We start from the raw sequence: 14,808 nt of genomic DNA, 5'->3' as shown, positions 1-14,808 counted from the left end.
TGTAGGAGCCGTGTGGCTCCCAGATACCTGCACACCGAACAAGCTACCACCGCAGCAGCATCAATCCCCCAATACCTGCCTGATGTCTCCAGATGACGGCTCATCGGGGCATGCTTGGAACTGCTCTGAGGTATGTGTCGGCGCAGATTCCCCATAATACGCACACTTCTTCTCAGCAGGCGGCCGCAACAGCACAGTGCCCAGGCTTGTGTCACCATCCGATTTGAACGCTGCCCCCAGCCACACTGCTACGCAAGTCCTCATAAACACATATCCCCCGGCCCGGACCAATACATTTCCTGTGAAGGCACCATTTGGTCTGTGCTTAACGCATATGCAGTGTCCCGCTTGCCTCACAGGACTCCAAGCACTGCGCACCACCCGTTCACCCAACTATAAAGGGACACTTCCTTTGGAGGAATTTGACGGCCCTGCGAACTCCACGGCCAGAGCAACCCCGAGCCGTCTGTCCAAAGCTCCTGTAGCGTGGTGCTATACCCACAACATACAGCCACTCCAAGACATTTCATCACCACGAGAGAGCCCCAACAGCTCAGCTACTTACCAGATACGGGGACAGCGCTGCGCATCCAGCCTAAGGGGCCCCATGATGGGTGGAGGATCCCAAAACAAAAAGAAAGGTCCCATGGATGCATTTGCCTCTGCTTCTACTTCGGACCAAACCAGCCACAATCCCCAGCAAACTCCTCGGCAGAACCACCTGAGCAATGCATGGCCACCTACATGGTGGGGATGGAGAAGGGTTTTGCAGCTATTAACAACAAGCTGGCCGACATCGGTGAGAATATAGCTTCCATACGTTCGGATATACGGAAGGTCAACGCCAGGGTCTCAGAGGCGGAGGGGAGAGCGAGTACCCTAGAAGATGTGACCACCTCACAGAGCAAGAGTATAGAAGACATCCATAAGGACATCAAAACCCTAAAGGCAAAATATGTGGATTTAGAATCCCGGTCACGGCATAATGATATACACGTGGTCGGAGTAGCTGAAACAAAACTCAATATAGCCATGGAACACTTCCTTGAGGAGCTGCTCCACACATTGTTCCCTGACAACCAGTTCTCCAGACAATTCCTGGTTGAAAGGGCACATAGAGCACTGACCCCTCCCCCAAAGCCAGGGGCCCCTCCTCGGACTATTATAGCGCGCCTGTTAAACTATAGAGATCAGGATTTGATCCTAAAACTTGCATGTGAGAGGCGCCCCGCTGCTGTACGACTCTACTCGTGTGCACATATACCCAGATTTCTCGACAACAGTGCAATCTGCCAGACGCTCCTTCAATGGTGTAAAAAAGGCGTTGCGAGAAAGGAAAATTGTCTATGCCATGATGTTTCCAGGGAAACTCTGCATCCAACACGCTGGCAGATCCCACTTTTTTGAGACTCCAGACGAAGCTATGACGTATGTTGAATCGAACATCCCTAACACAGCCGAGAACAGCTGAACATCATCCGACATGATACAGAGCCAGGCTCCCAGATGGTCCTCCACATACACTCCACGGGGAGAGGTGCACCATGGAGGAGACTGCACCCATGAAGGCTGCTGCCCCGGATACGGCAACGGACCACGCCACCTCCATTATTGCAGTATTGCATGTAGTTAAGAGGGATACACCACCCGTTTGGGGAGTTGGTGAGGGTGGGGGGAGGGAGGGGGATTGGACATTCATCCCATGTTGGGGGGGACTGTTAGAATATGTTAAGTTAAATAGAAAATCTGGCATGGTGAAATCTGGAAGAGAGACACCCGGATAACGAAGTCGTAATACACATGTCACATTGAGAAAAGAATGGCAACACAAGGTACGATGGTGAACACAATGTTCCTGTCCTGGAACATTAGAGGCCTGTCCAATCCAATTAAAGCCAGGAAAGCTATGGCATATGCTGCAAGACACAAAATCGACATAATTCTTTTGCAAGAAACCCAGGCTACTGAGAAGACAGTCAGATCTCTAAACCACTCATGGGGTCAACAAGTAAGCACCACAGATTATTCTTCGCAATCCAGAGGGGTTGCAACAATTATCCATCGCAGAACAGGCTTCGTCATATCCAAAACTAAGTGTGACCCCGAAGGCAGGTACATAATAATATGGGGAATGCTTCGGGGACAAGACATAATTATCCTCAATACGTATGGCCCCAACCTGGACACCCTGGAGTTTTACCACCAGATGCTAACGCCAATACTGCCATTAGGAGAGGCGAAGGTAGTATGGGGAGGGGATTTTAATATCATCCTCGATCCCGATATGGACAGAATGGTATTACCCAAATTGTTCGTTTACAATTGTTCGAATGAACAATTGACCGAATTTAAAGGGTCACAATTGACCTGTTCACAATTGACCGTATATATATATATATATAAATATATATATATATATATATATATATATATCTCTGTTTGGTAATATATATTTATATATGTATATATATAGGGGTTTTGGGGGGTTTGGCGTTAGGTGGGGGGTTGTGGGGGGTTTCCCCCCAACATATATGTTACAACTGACCATCACAATTCGGTCAATTGTGAAAAGGTCAATTGTAATTTGAACAGTTGTAAAACGAACAATTCGTATACAACCAGACAGAACAACCACTAGCGGCAGAAAAGAGACGAAGGCAGCAGCAACCATTAAGCAGGCTATGCTCCTAATACCGCTTGCTGACGCTTGGAGGGAACTCCATTCTCTTCGCAGAGTTTACATTTCACTCACATGTTCATGGTTCAAGCTCCCGGATCGATTACTGGTTATGTTCCACTGAATGTATCCAGGAGATTAAGGAATGCACTATATTGCCACGCACCCTGTCGGACCACTCCCCGATCATATTAGACATCCAGTTTGGATCAACATCTCGAGGCCCGCGGATGTGGAAAATGCCACCGCATCTCCTGCGAGATGAGACACTGGTGGAGATACTGCGCATAGAGGTAACTGATTTATTTTAACGCAACGAGGGCTCTGTGAAATCGTTCAACACAATATGGGAAACGTTTAAGGTCTGGTTGAGAGGGCATCTGATCGCCACGGTACATGGCAGACTCCAAGAGATCCATTCGACCCTGACCAAAGTCTGCATAAAAGCAGCGGAAGAGGCATAAACCAGATCACCTGGGCAAGATAGCCTGGCCCCTCTACAGCATGCCACCGCAACATTCAAAACATTGGTGGACCAGGAAGTCCTCTATATGAAGCAACCGATAAGAGCCAGGAGGTACGGAGAGGGAAACAAATCCGACAGATTACTGGCCAATCATCAGATCGGAACTAGGCCACAGACAAATTACTAGCATCACTGATGAATACGGAACAGGGAGGGATTAACAAGGTATTCCTACGCTTTTACTCCAAGTTATACAAGAACATAAACCAAAAGTCGTCTGAAGATCTTCTGCAACACCTGGACTCCTACCCACTCCCAAAGCTCACAGATGACGACAGGGCAATGCTGGACACCCCCCTGTCGGTGGATGACATAACCAAAGCAATCAAATACCTCAAAGCGGGCAGAGCACCCGGTGCCAACGGCATCACTTCTGATCTTTACAAAGCATACGTCATGGAGCTGGCCCCCCAGTTTCTGAGAGTCTGGGAGGAGTCCCTGGAGGGAGGATCCCTACCACCATCTTTACCCAAGGCCATAATCACTGTCCTGCTAAAACCATATAAACCTCCTCAAGACCCTTCCTCATACAGGCCCTTATCTCTCATCAACGTGGACGCGAAAATAATGCCCAGGGCCATAGCCAACAAGTTGAACCCATTCATGAATAAACTGATTCACCCAGATAAATCCAGCTTTATACCTTCCCGGTCCACAGCCCTGAATCTACGAAGATTTTTCGCAATCTCCTCTCAAATGGACCCCGAGAAGAAGACCATTGCAGTAACACTAGGCGTTTGATTCCATCTCCTGGAGGTTCATGTACGCCATCCTCCAGAAGATGGGATTCGGCCCGGGATTTATTCGAAGTATACAGCTATTATACTGCAACCCTACAGCCAGAGTCAGGACCAACACGACCCGCTCTGCCAGTTTTGCACTACAAAGAGGTACGAGACAAGGCTGTCCCCTCTCTCCGTTGATATTTGCGCTCACTATAGAGGGAATGGCGGCATTTTTGCAGACCAAACACGCGTGGAGAGGGATCCGTATCATGGGGAAAACTCAATTAATTTCACTCTACGCCAATGATACTATGCTGTACATCAGGGATCCAGATAATGCAAGACATTGCAGAATTTACAAAATATTCTGGATACAAGATCAACCAATCCAAATCGGAAATAATACCACTAACCAACTCTGCCACACAAACCGAGGCCACTACTAGTTTCCGCTGGTCGCCCACTACGGCCCTGTACCTTGGGATAATTCTGGCGACAGATAACGATACGCTATACTCCAACAACTATGGTCCGTTCCTATCTCAGCTGGAAAGTGAACTCAACCTCTGGGCTAAACTACCGCTATCCATATATGGCCGAATATCCCTGCTAAAAATGGTGATCGTCCCCAAATTATTATACCTCTTCAGTGGCATCCCCATCTGGCCGGGTTGAAAATTCTTCAAAACTTTACAGAAATGTAGTGTACACTTTGTGTGGAGAGGAGGCACCCCCACGATTAGCTGGACCAGGATGTGCGAACACTACGACACAGGGGGCCTGGCTGCGCCAGACTTCCTTGTATATTATTATGCGGCCCAAGCCCAATTCACCAGATACTGGTTCAATGATACGAAACAATATGCGCACATAAACGCCAAAGAGGTTGCAGCTGCACCCAAAGATCTTCAGATTATGATGTTCACTAAAGTAAGGGAAGAGAAGGTGTTGGCAGACCCATTGTCTTCCACGGTCCTGTTCTAACTTGATGGGTCCGACTTGATGGTCGTGCAGTTATGTAATGCCTCCGTCCCCAAGTACCGCCCGAGCAGAATGTAAAATACTCCCCTAGCAATCTTTGAGGCCACAGGTGGGAGTGTCGTCGTCAGCCTGGTATCGGGAACGCCGGAAGGACCCCTGAGTGCTCTAAGGCAAAGGGTTATAATCAAGGAAACACTCAAAAAGGCAATTGGCAATTGGCAGAAGGAGTAAACAAGATGCAGTGACACCATCTTACCTAAAAGGGGTGGAGTGTAGGTAAGAAACCTATGCAGGGGAACCCACAGCAGGCTGGGATGATGTAGTTGGCACTCCTGAAAGCACCTGGTGGAGCAAGACTGGATCCGTGGCAAAACGTGAAGCAATCCGAGGGTTGCAAAAACAGAAGGGCAATCCAAAAGCAAGTGCAGAGTACAAATAGGTGTCAGATGTCCGGGAAATCAGAGAGCACGCCAGAGTCCAAGGGTAATCCAAGAGCAGTTCCAAGAAGCGTTCCAAGGTCGAAGCAAGGAGAGAAACAAGAAGCAAAGGTAACGCCTGGCAGTCCTCCGTAGAAGTAGCTGTGAAGCAAAGAGTCTTGTTTGCCGGCTTCTTTTGAAGCGGCGAGCGATATCACGTGACGCATCACGTGACTGCTCGCGCACGTTGCAAGGAGCGCAACGCGGCCAGCGATTGGGGCTGCCGGTACGTCCTGGTATCCTGGCATCGCCGGCTGTGCAGGAGGCGCCATGGCGACCGCCAACGCGGAAAAGGGCGAAAAGAGGCGGGTCCGCCCAACATGGTATTCCGCCTACCGTGCTTCCCCCGCTGGTGTGGATGGGAAATACGACGGCGAGAAGCGCTTGATGAGGGAGACAGGTGTGAGGGGGGGAAGTGAGAGATGGGTTGTGTGAGAGGGCGTGACAGAGCCCCCCCTCAAAGGCCCACGACCGCGTGGGCTGGAAGGATGCTCCCAGTGAAACCGAGCCACCAGGCGAGGAGCGTGAACATCCCAGGAAGCAACCCAGGAGCGGTCCTCAGGGCCGTACCCCAGCCAGTCCACTAGATACTGCAACCCGCCCCTGTGTATACGGGAACCCAGAATAGCCCGCACCTCAAATACATCGTGGGACGAGACAGAGACCGGGGCAGGAGGGGCAGCCAATCGGGTAGGGCCAGGGCATGGTTTAAGCAGGGAGACGTGAAAAACCGGGTGGATCCGCCAAGCGGGGGGCACCGCCAGGCGCATAGCCACCGGGTTCAGGACTTTGACCACCTCATAAGGACCCACAAAGCGAGGGAGAAGTTTGCGACAGCCAGGGATGTGTAAATGGCGGGTAGAGAGCCAAACCCAGTCCCCCACCTTGTATGCAGGCGCATCCGCCCTCCTCCTGCAAGCAGCGGTTTTCATGGAGGATTGGGCCTCACGCAGGTGGACCAATGTTTGGGCATGGACTGAGACCAAATCCCGAGCGCAGGCCGAAGCGGGGGGGGGGGCATCAGAAGAGGAGAAGTCCGGAATGGGAAGAGTACGGGGATGTTGGCCATAGAGGGCGAAGAAAGGTGAGAACCCAGTAGCAGAGTGCAATGTATTGTTATAAGCAAACTCGGCGAGATGCAAGAGGTTAAGCCAAGTGTCCTGATACTGTAACGTTAGGCAGCGTAGATACTGCTCCAATGTCTGATTGACCCTCTCGGTTTGCCCATCGCTCTCTGCATGGTAAGCAGAGGAATAATGAGCATCAATACCCAACAGAGAGCTGAGGGCCCGCCAGAAACGGGAGGTGAACTGTGTGCCTCGATCGGACACCAAAACATGGCGCAGGCCAAAGAGACAGAAGACAGACCTAAAGAAATGCTTGGCTAAGACCGGGGCTGAGGGTACCCCCTTGCATGGTACCAAACGGGCCAGTTTGGTATAGGAGTCGACAACGACCCAAATAGTATCGAAACCCTGTGTACGTGGCAGGTCGGTAATCAGGTCCATTGAGACCGTGTGCCAGGGACGTGGAGGAACCGGGAGAGGAAGAAGAAGACCCAAAGGTCGGCCCCTGCGTGACTTGCCCTGGGCACAGACTGAGCAGGTATTGACGTAGTTCTGTACGTCGCGTTTCATAGTCGGCCACCAACACCAGCGTTTGAGTAGTTCCAAAGTACGATGCTGCCCGGGGTGACCATTAATGGCAGCATCATGAGACCACTCCAACGCCAGGTTCCTGGTTTCACTTGTGGGAAGAAAAAGCTTCCCGTGTACAAAGGGCAGCCCATCCAGCATAACCGGATCCCATTCTGTTAGTGACTGTGGATAGCGGGAGACCCACTGTCGTATGGTGGACTGTAATGAAGGTGATGGTGTGCAGACACAAACTACATGAGTCTCACTCAACAAGGTTTCAGGGAAGGATGGGAGAACCTCCCCCCCAGGGGAACCAGACAGAGCGTCTGCTTTCCCATGCCAGACACCAGGTCTATGTTTGACCACGAAGTCGAACGCAGCAAAGAAGAGATGCCAACGTACTTGTCGGCTGTTTGTACATTTCAGGGAGGCAAGGTCTTGGAGATTATGATCGGAGAACACCACCGTCTGGTGTTTTGCGCCCAGGAGGTGGTGTCTCCAGGTCTGTAGAGCGTCCTTAATGGCCAATAGTTCTTTTTCTGTGACTGTGTAGTACAATTCGCTTGCCGTGAACTTACGAGAGTGAAATGCAACCGGATGCAAACGACCAGTGGCAGCACATGGTTGGGACAGTACAGCTCCTAGTGCATAGGAGGATGCGTCTGCCTCGAGGACAAACGGGAGTTCAGGGTCAGGGTGTTGTAACACCAGAGCAGTGGTGAACATAGTTTTCAGAGAGTCAAAGGCGTTTTGTTGTGTCACGGACCAGACATAGGGGACTGAAGGGCTAGTGAGCGCAGTGAGTGGTGCTACAATAGAGGAGAACCCAGCTATGAATCGTCGGTAAAAGTTGGCGAAACCCAAAAATGACTGCAGTTGCTGGAGTGTGGTCGGAATTGGCCATTCGTTAATTGCCCGGACTTTGGACTGATTCATAGAGAGACCCCCGGGAGAGATATGGAACCCCAAGAACTCAACCTGACTGGTGTGGAAAATGCACTTCTCGGGTTTAGCAAATAGTGCGTTGGCTTGAAGACGCAACAACACTTCCTTGACATGCATGATGTATTCATCGAGGGAGGAAGAGAAAACCAATATGTCATCTAAGTACACTACCACGTAAGCGTTCAGGATATCGCCAAATATGTCATCCATGAAGCGCTGAAACGTAGCAGGAGCATTACAGAGGCCAAATGGCATAACTGTGTACTCAAACAACCCTTGTGAGCAGAAGGCCGTCTTCCATTCATCTCCCTCCCGCATGCGTATGAGATTGTACGCTCCCCGCAGATCCAGTTTGGTGTAGATCGTGGCATGAGTGAGTTTGTCTAACAATGGGGTAATGAGAGGTATCGGATAACGGTTTTTTACCGTGATGGCGTTCAAACGCCTGTAATCAATGCAAGGACGGAGATCCCCTCCCTTCTTTGGCACAAAGAAGATAGGACTTGCAGCTGGGGATGTTGATGGGCGAATGTGACCCAGACGCAGGGCCTGCTGTATGTATTCTTGCAGGACTCGCTCTTCTGTCTGGGTTAGGGAATAGATCCGCCCCTTTGGGATGGGGGCATCCGGGACTAAATCAATGGGGCAGTCGTAGGATCGATGCGGAGGAAGACCTTCCGCAGAGCCTTTGTCAAACACAGCCCGAAATTCATAATACTCAGGAGGTATGTTGTTCGTGACCGCCCCTATCATGTGAGTGTCCTGGGAGTCGGATCTGTCTTCTATGGCTAAAGAAGCGACTACCCCTAGGATGTCTGCGGGACTGGAAACCCGAGGTGTCTCGAGCAGGCAGTAGTATTGACACGTTTCTGATTCAAAGGAGACCTGACCCGTGCCCAAGTTAATCAGAGGATTGTGCCTCTTTAGCCAAGGAATGCCCAGGATAACACCAAACTGAGGCGTGGCTATGAGATCAAATGACATGGTCTTTCTATGGACTTCCTGTATGACTAATTCCAACGGGGCTGTCTGTTGTAAGATTGGTCCAGAGGCTAGGGACGTCCTGTCTACTGCATGAACCGGTTCGGGGTGTTTCTTTTTGATCAGAGGTAAGTTTAGCGAACTGGCTAGCGCTATATCTATAAAGCAGCCTGTAGCTCCAGAGTCGATCACTATTTGTACTGCATGGGAGACTCCTGCAGCTGGGTTTAAGGAAGCTTGTACCACCACAGGTCGGACGGGACCAAAAGCTGGATCAGAGGTATTTTGTATAGGACTCGCCCCAACCCCTGATCTCAAGGGCGAGTCTTCGGAAAACCCAGAACTTTGTTCCTTGGCCGGCGGGGACACTCCTTTACAAAATGCCCGTTGAGACTGCAGTAGAAGCAAGCGTTGTCCGCCCTTCTCCGCTCTCGCATGAGTAATAGGACTGTGTACCCCGCCGATCTGCATGGGTTCAGGTAAGGTGCCAGATGAGGTTGAAGGTGAGGTATGGGATAACCCTGCTTCCCCCTTACGTTCTGCCCGCCTGGCGTCGATTTGCAAGGTCAAATCAACTAGGTCGATATAGAGTGAGGGAAGAGAAGGCACCACAGATAAAGCATCCTTCATGGAACCACACAAGCCCCGATAATAGATCACTGCTTTCTTGTTCTCTGGCCAGGAAGTCTCAGTAGCGAGTTGGTTGAACTTGGTAATATATTCAATGAGAGTGGATCGGCCTTGAGTAAGATCTAAGAGTTCCATGTCTCTGGATTGGGCTTTATATCTAGTGTCAAAAACCTTGGCCATTTCTTGGGTCAATAACTCGAAATCGTACAGAGCAGGATGTTTGCCCTCCAACAATGGGTTAGCCCATGTGGCTGCCACACCCGACAAATGGGAGAGAGAAGAAAAGCCGCCTTAGAGACCGGATCAGAGAAAGCCTGGGGTCGGCATAAGAAATGCAGTTTGCACTGATTTATGAAGGTGCGATATTTCAAGGGATCCCCCTGATACCGCTCAGGGGCTGCTAGAGGAAATGGGGTCTGAACCACCACAGACGGGGCTGGCAGAGTGGGTGGTGTGACGGGAATCGTGTTTTGGGATGGGGCAGCATCGCCAAACTCGGCGTCAACAGGTAAGGGATGTTGTGTGCTTTGCATGGCATCAAGACGATGGTTCAGTGCAGTGGTGGCAGAGGCCAGGTCAGTGCGGAGGGCAGTGGTAGCAGCTGCCATATCTGTCCTAAGCGATGTCACTGCTTGCATTAAAGCAGTCACAGGGTCCCCGGCTGAAACATCCATAACTGGACGACCATAAGGCTTCACAGTCTGTTCTAACTTGATGGGTCCGACTTGATGGTCGTGCAGTTATGTAATGCCTCCGTCCCCAAGTACCGCTCGAGCAGAATGTAAAATACTGCCCTAGCAATCTTTGAGGCCACAGGTGGGAGTGTCGTCGTCAGCCTGGTATCGGGAACGTCGGCAGGACCCATGAGTGCTGTAAGGCAAAGGGTTATAATCAAGGAAACACTCAAAAAGGCAATTGGCAATTGGCAGAAGGAGTAAACAAGATGCAGTGACACCAGCTTACCTAAAAGGGGTGGAGTGTAGGTAAGAAACCTATGCAGGGGAACCCACAGCAGGCTGGGATGATGTAGTTGGCACTCCTGAAAGCACCTGGTGGAGCAAGACTGGATCCGTGGCAAAACGTGAAGCAATCCGAGGGTTGCAAAAACAGAAGGGCAATCCAAAAGCAAGTCCAGAGTACAAATAGGTGTCAGATGTCTGGGAAATCAGAGAGCACGCCAGAGTCCAAGGGTAATCCAAGAGCAGTTCCAAGAAGCGTTCCAAGGTCGAAGCAAGGAGAGAAACAAGAAGCAAAGGTAACGCCTGGCAGTCCTCCGTAGAAGTAGCTGTGAAGCAAAGAGTCTTGTTTGCCGGCTTCTTTTGAAGCGGCGAGCGATATCACGTGACGCATCACGTGACTGCTCGCGCACGCTGCGTGGAGCGCAACGCGGCCAGCGATTGGGGCTGCCGGTACGTCCTGGTATCCTGGCGTCGCCGGCTGTGCAGGAGGCGCCATGGCAACCGCCAACGCGGAAAAGGGCGAAAAGAGGCGGGTCTGCCCAACATGATATTCCGCCTGCCGTGCTTCCCCCGCTGGTGTGGATGGGAAATACAACGGCGAGAAGCGCCTGATGAGGGAGACAGGTGTGAGGGGGGAAGTGAGAGATGGGTTGTGCGAGAGGGCGTGACAGGTCCGTGCGTGGATGCAGATCCTGAAAAGAGTCCAATGTGAGACACCGTACTGGCCACATGCCCCACTGTAGGCATACCCAGACCTTGAACCAACCATGGACCGTACTCTACAGAGCCGATGGGACCCGGAACGTGAAGCCAAACTGGGTGACCTCTTTCCGGAGGGCCGTTTTATCACGATCTTCGAAATCCAGGGCAGAATAGGTACCGGCCTGATCACGACACTACAGTACCAGCGCCTGAAGGCAGCCTGCAGAACCATATGGCCGTCGTTCCCCGAAGAGCTGCCTGTACATAATTTCCTTGCAGATACCCTAACACCAACGGGGCTCAAGAGAGGCATCTCAGAAATATACAGAATGGTACAGACGCACACCCCATCCATCAACACGATGCGATCCAAATGGGAGAAAGACCTCCGCATAGAAATCGATGAGCAACACTGGACACACTACTGCAGATATACTAAGACTATCTCCCTCAATGCCAATTTCCAGCTCATTCAATTCAAAATTTTAAATCAATTACATATTACCCCAAAAATGATCGCCAAATTCAACCCATCCAAGCAAGTAGTCTGCCCCAAGTGCGGAGCGATTGCAGCAGACGCAATCCACATGTACTGGAATTGCCCTCCGATCTGCCGATTCTGGGAATCCCCCTGATACCTCTCAGGGGCTGCTAGAGGAAATGGGGTCTGAACCACCACAGACGGGGCTGGCAGAGTGGGTGGTGTGACGGGAATCGTGTTTTGGGATGGGGCAGCATCGCCGAACTCGGCGTCAACAGGTAAGGGATGTCGTGTGCTTTGCATGGCATCAAGACGGTGGTTCAGTGCAGTGGTGGCAGAGGCCAGGTCAGTGCGGAGGGCAGTGGTAGCAGCTGCCATATCTGTCCTAAGCGATGTCACTGCTTGCATTAAAGCAGTCACAGGGTCCCCGGCTGAAACATCCATAACTGGACGACCATAAGGCTTCACAGTCTGTTCTAACTTGATGGGTCCGACTTGATGGTCGTGCAGTTATGTAATGCCTCCGTCCCCAAGTACCGCTCGAGCAGAATGTAAAATACTGCCCTAGCAATCTTTGAGGCCACAGGTGGGAGTGTCGTTGTCAGCCTGGTATCGGGAACGTCGGAAGGACCCCTGAGTGCTGTAAGGCAAAGGGTTATAATCAAGGAAACACTCAAAAAGGCAATTGGCAATTGGCAGAAGGAGTAAACAAGATGCAGTGACACCAGCTTACCTAAAAGGGGTGGAGTGTAGGTAGGAAACCTATGCAGGGGAACCCACAGCAGGCTGGGATGATGTAGTTGGCACTCCTGAAAGCACCTGGTGGAGCAAGACTGGATCCGTGGCAAAACGTGAAGCAATCCGAGGGTGGCAAAAACAGAAGGGCAATCCAAAAGCAAGTCCAGAGTACAAATAGGTGTCAGATATACTAAGACTATCTCCCTCAATGCCAATTTCCAGCTCATTCAATTCAAAATTTTAAATCAATTACATATTACCCCAAAAATGATCGCCAAATTCAACCCATCCAAGCAAGCAGTCTGCCCCAAGTGCGGAGCGATTGCAGCAGACGCAATCCACATGTACTGGAATTGTCCTCCGATCTGCCGATTCTGGGAAGACGTAGCAGAGACTATGAGTGACATACTGGATATCCATATCCCGGCAACCCCGCTGAAATATCTACTAGGAGATATTGGAAAGGCCTCGATAAAAGTTTGTAGACTGTTTGCCGTGGCGGGGCAGTGGCCAAGAGGCACATACTGATGAAATGGAAGTCTAAAACTCCCCCAACGGTCCAAACCTGGCTTCGAGACCTGATCCACACTCAGGATAGTGAGGAGTTCTACACGCAGGGCATACAAACTCACTCCAGGCCTAAAGACATCTGGGCCCCACTCAGATCTTACCTACAACCATCGGCGGACCGGTCGGATGAAGAGGAGTAGACAGAGACAATTAATAACTGTTACGTACAACGTGTAACAGTGTATGTATAAACGTTGAGTTTAATAAGTGTCCTTGCTTCCTAAATGTCCACAGGGTTTTGCCTGATATTTGTTTCCATGCCAACATTAAAGGTGTAAAAAAAAAAGAAAAGCCTATAAAACTTGATAAGGGAGTCAAGCAAGGCTGCTTATTAGCGGCACTGCTTTTCAACCGCATTAATAAGACGATTACAGAGCCGTGCCCATTGTCCTGTGCGATTCTCTAACATTAAGGTCACTGCCTTGCTTTACACAGACGACCTTGTGGTTGTCGACCACACCATCTCGGGAATGAAATCCATTTTAGAGGAACTAGGTGTTTTTTCTGCTGAACATGACAGGATAGTTAACTTAAGAAAGACCAAAACCATGCTTATCTCTTACAAGAAGGTAATTAGACCTACTATGAATATCAGCTGGGGCATGATTAAATACACAGATGTTTATAAATATCTTGGCCTGGACATGGATAACAAACCAGGGTATTTATCCTTCAGAGTCTCGAACTAAGCATAATTAATCACTCTGATAGCTCGTAAACATGTAATTCAATATGCTGGCTACGCTCTTAAGGGTATTTTATTGCTGTACAGACAATGGTCTATCCCCGCATTGACATATGGCCTTCAAGCTCTCACTCTTGAAAATCTCTCTTGGTTGGACAAAATTGAAGGCTTCTTTTGGCGGTCTCTACTGGGTCTCCCCACATCTTGCTCAATCCAATATATAAGAGCGGAATTCGGTCTAACATCGCTTAGAGCCCTAGCCATACTTCAAAGAGATCTCCTGCCTCTTTGAGCCTTGTGCCACCCCACCAGTGAGTTGCTTCATGCCATTGGCCAAAATGTCATAGCTGTAAAAACAGGAACTGTACCGATAAATGCATACAATGCCATGTGTATGAAGTCCTACTCAACCCTGAATTGGTTAACTGAGAGATCCTCCTGTGGCAGATACAAAGCTATTCAAAGGACCTTTAAGTATAAATCCTGTCTTAAAGATTGGGAAGCTATTATCAGTCATCTGAGTGACCTTAAAAATTATACGCATCTTGCTGGAATCGTCTACAGGTACCGCAGTCCTCAGTTGTACCTGATAAGGTGTCCTAGCCCTGAGGTGAGGAGATTTCGCCTCCAGTTGCGTATTAACTGACTACCAGTTAGAGCCACTCATGGCTCGCAATGGAAGCTTGCATACGACCAACGCATATGCCGCATATGTGCAGTGGAGAGTAATTTGGAGATAGTGCAACATGTGCTCACTGCATGCTCCAAAATGGAGCATCTATATAGAGCCCGGTATAGTTGTTTCTATCATTCGTTCGAATGGGTAGCTTTTTTGGGAAACTGTGTCTTAATACCTCCTCTGAAACTTTAATCATTGCCTTGTACAATGTTTGGACTGTGGCACACGAAATGATTTTGTCTCTTGGTGGTAGTTGAAGTAGAAGGTCAAACGGTGTAATCGGTGATGATGTATCTGATGGGGTACATCTGTTCTTACAGTGATAATCGCTTTTGCCATGAATTTCTGGAAAACTTGGTTAAACTTTCAACATCGTAAACAAATATTAGGACGTGTGATTATTCTCGCTGTTGTAT

The sequence above is a fragment of the Ambystoma mexicanum genome, chromosome 1p (genome assembly GCF_040938575.1).
Source record: "Ambystoma mexicanum isolate Mex_15411 chromosome 1p, UKY_AmexF1_1, whole genome shotgun sequence".
NCBI lineage: Eukaryota > Metazoa > Chordata > Amphibia > Caudata > Ambystomatidae > Ambystoma > Ambystoma mexicanum.
The sequence above is the reverse complement of the archived record's forward strand: the minus strand, read 5'-3'. Positions refer to the sequence as shown.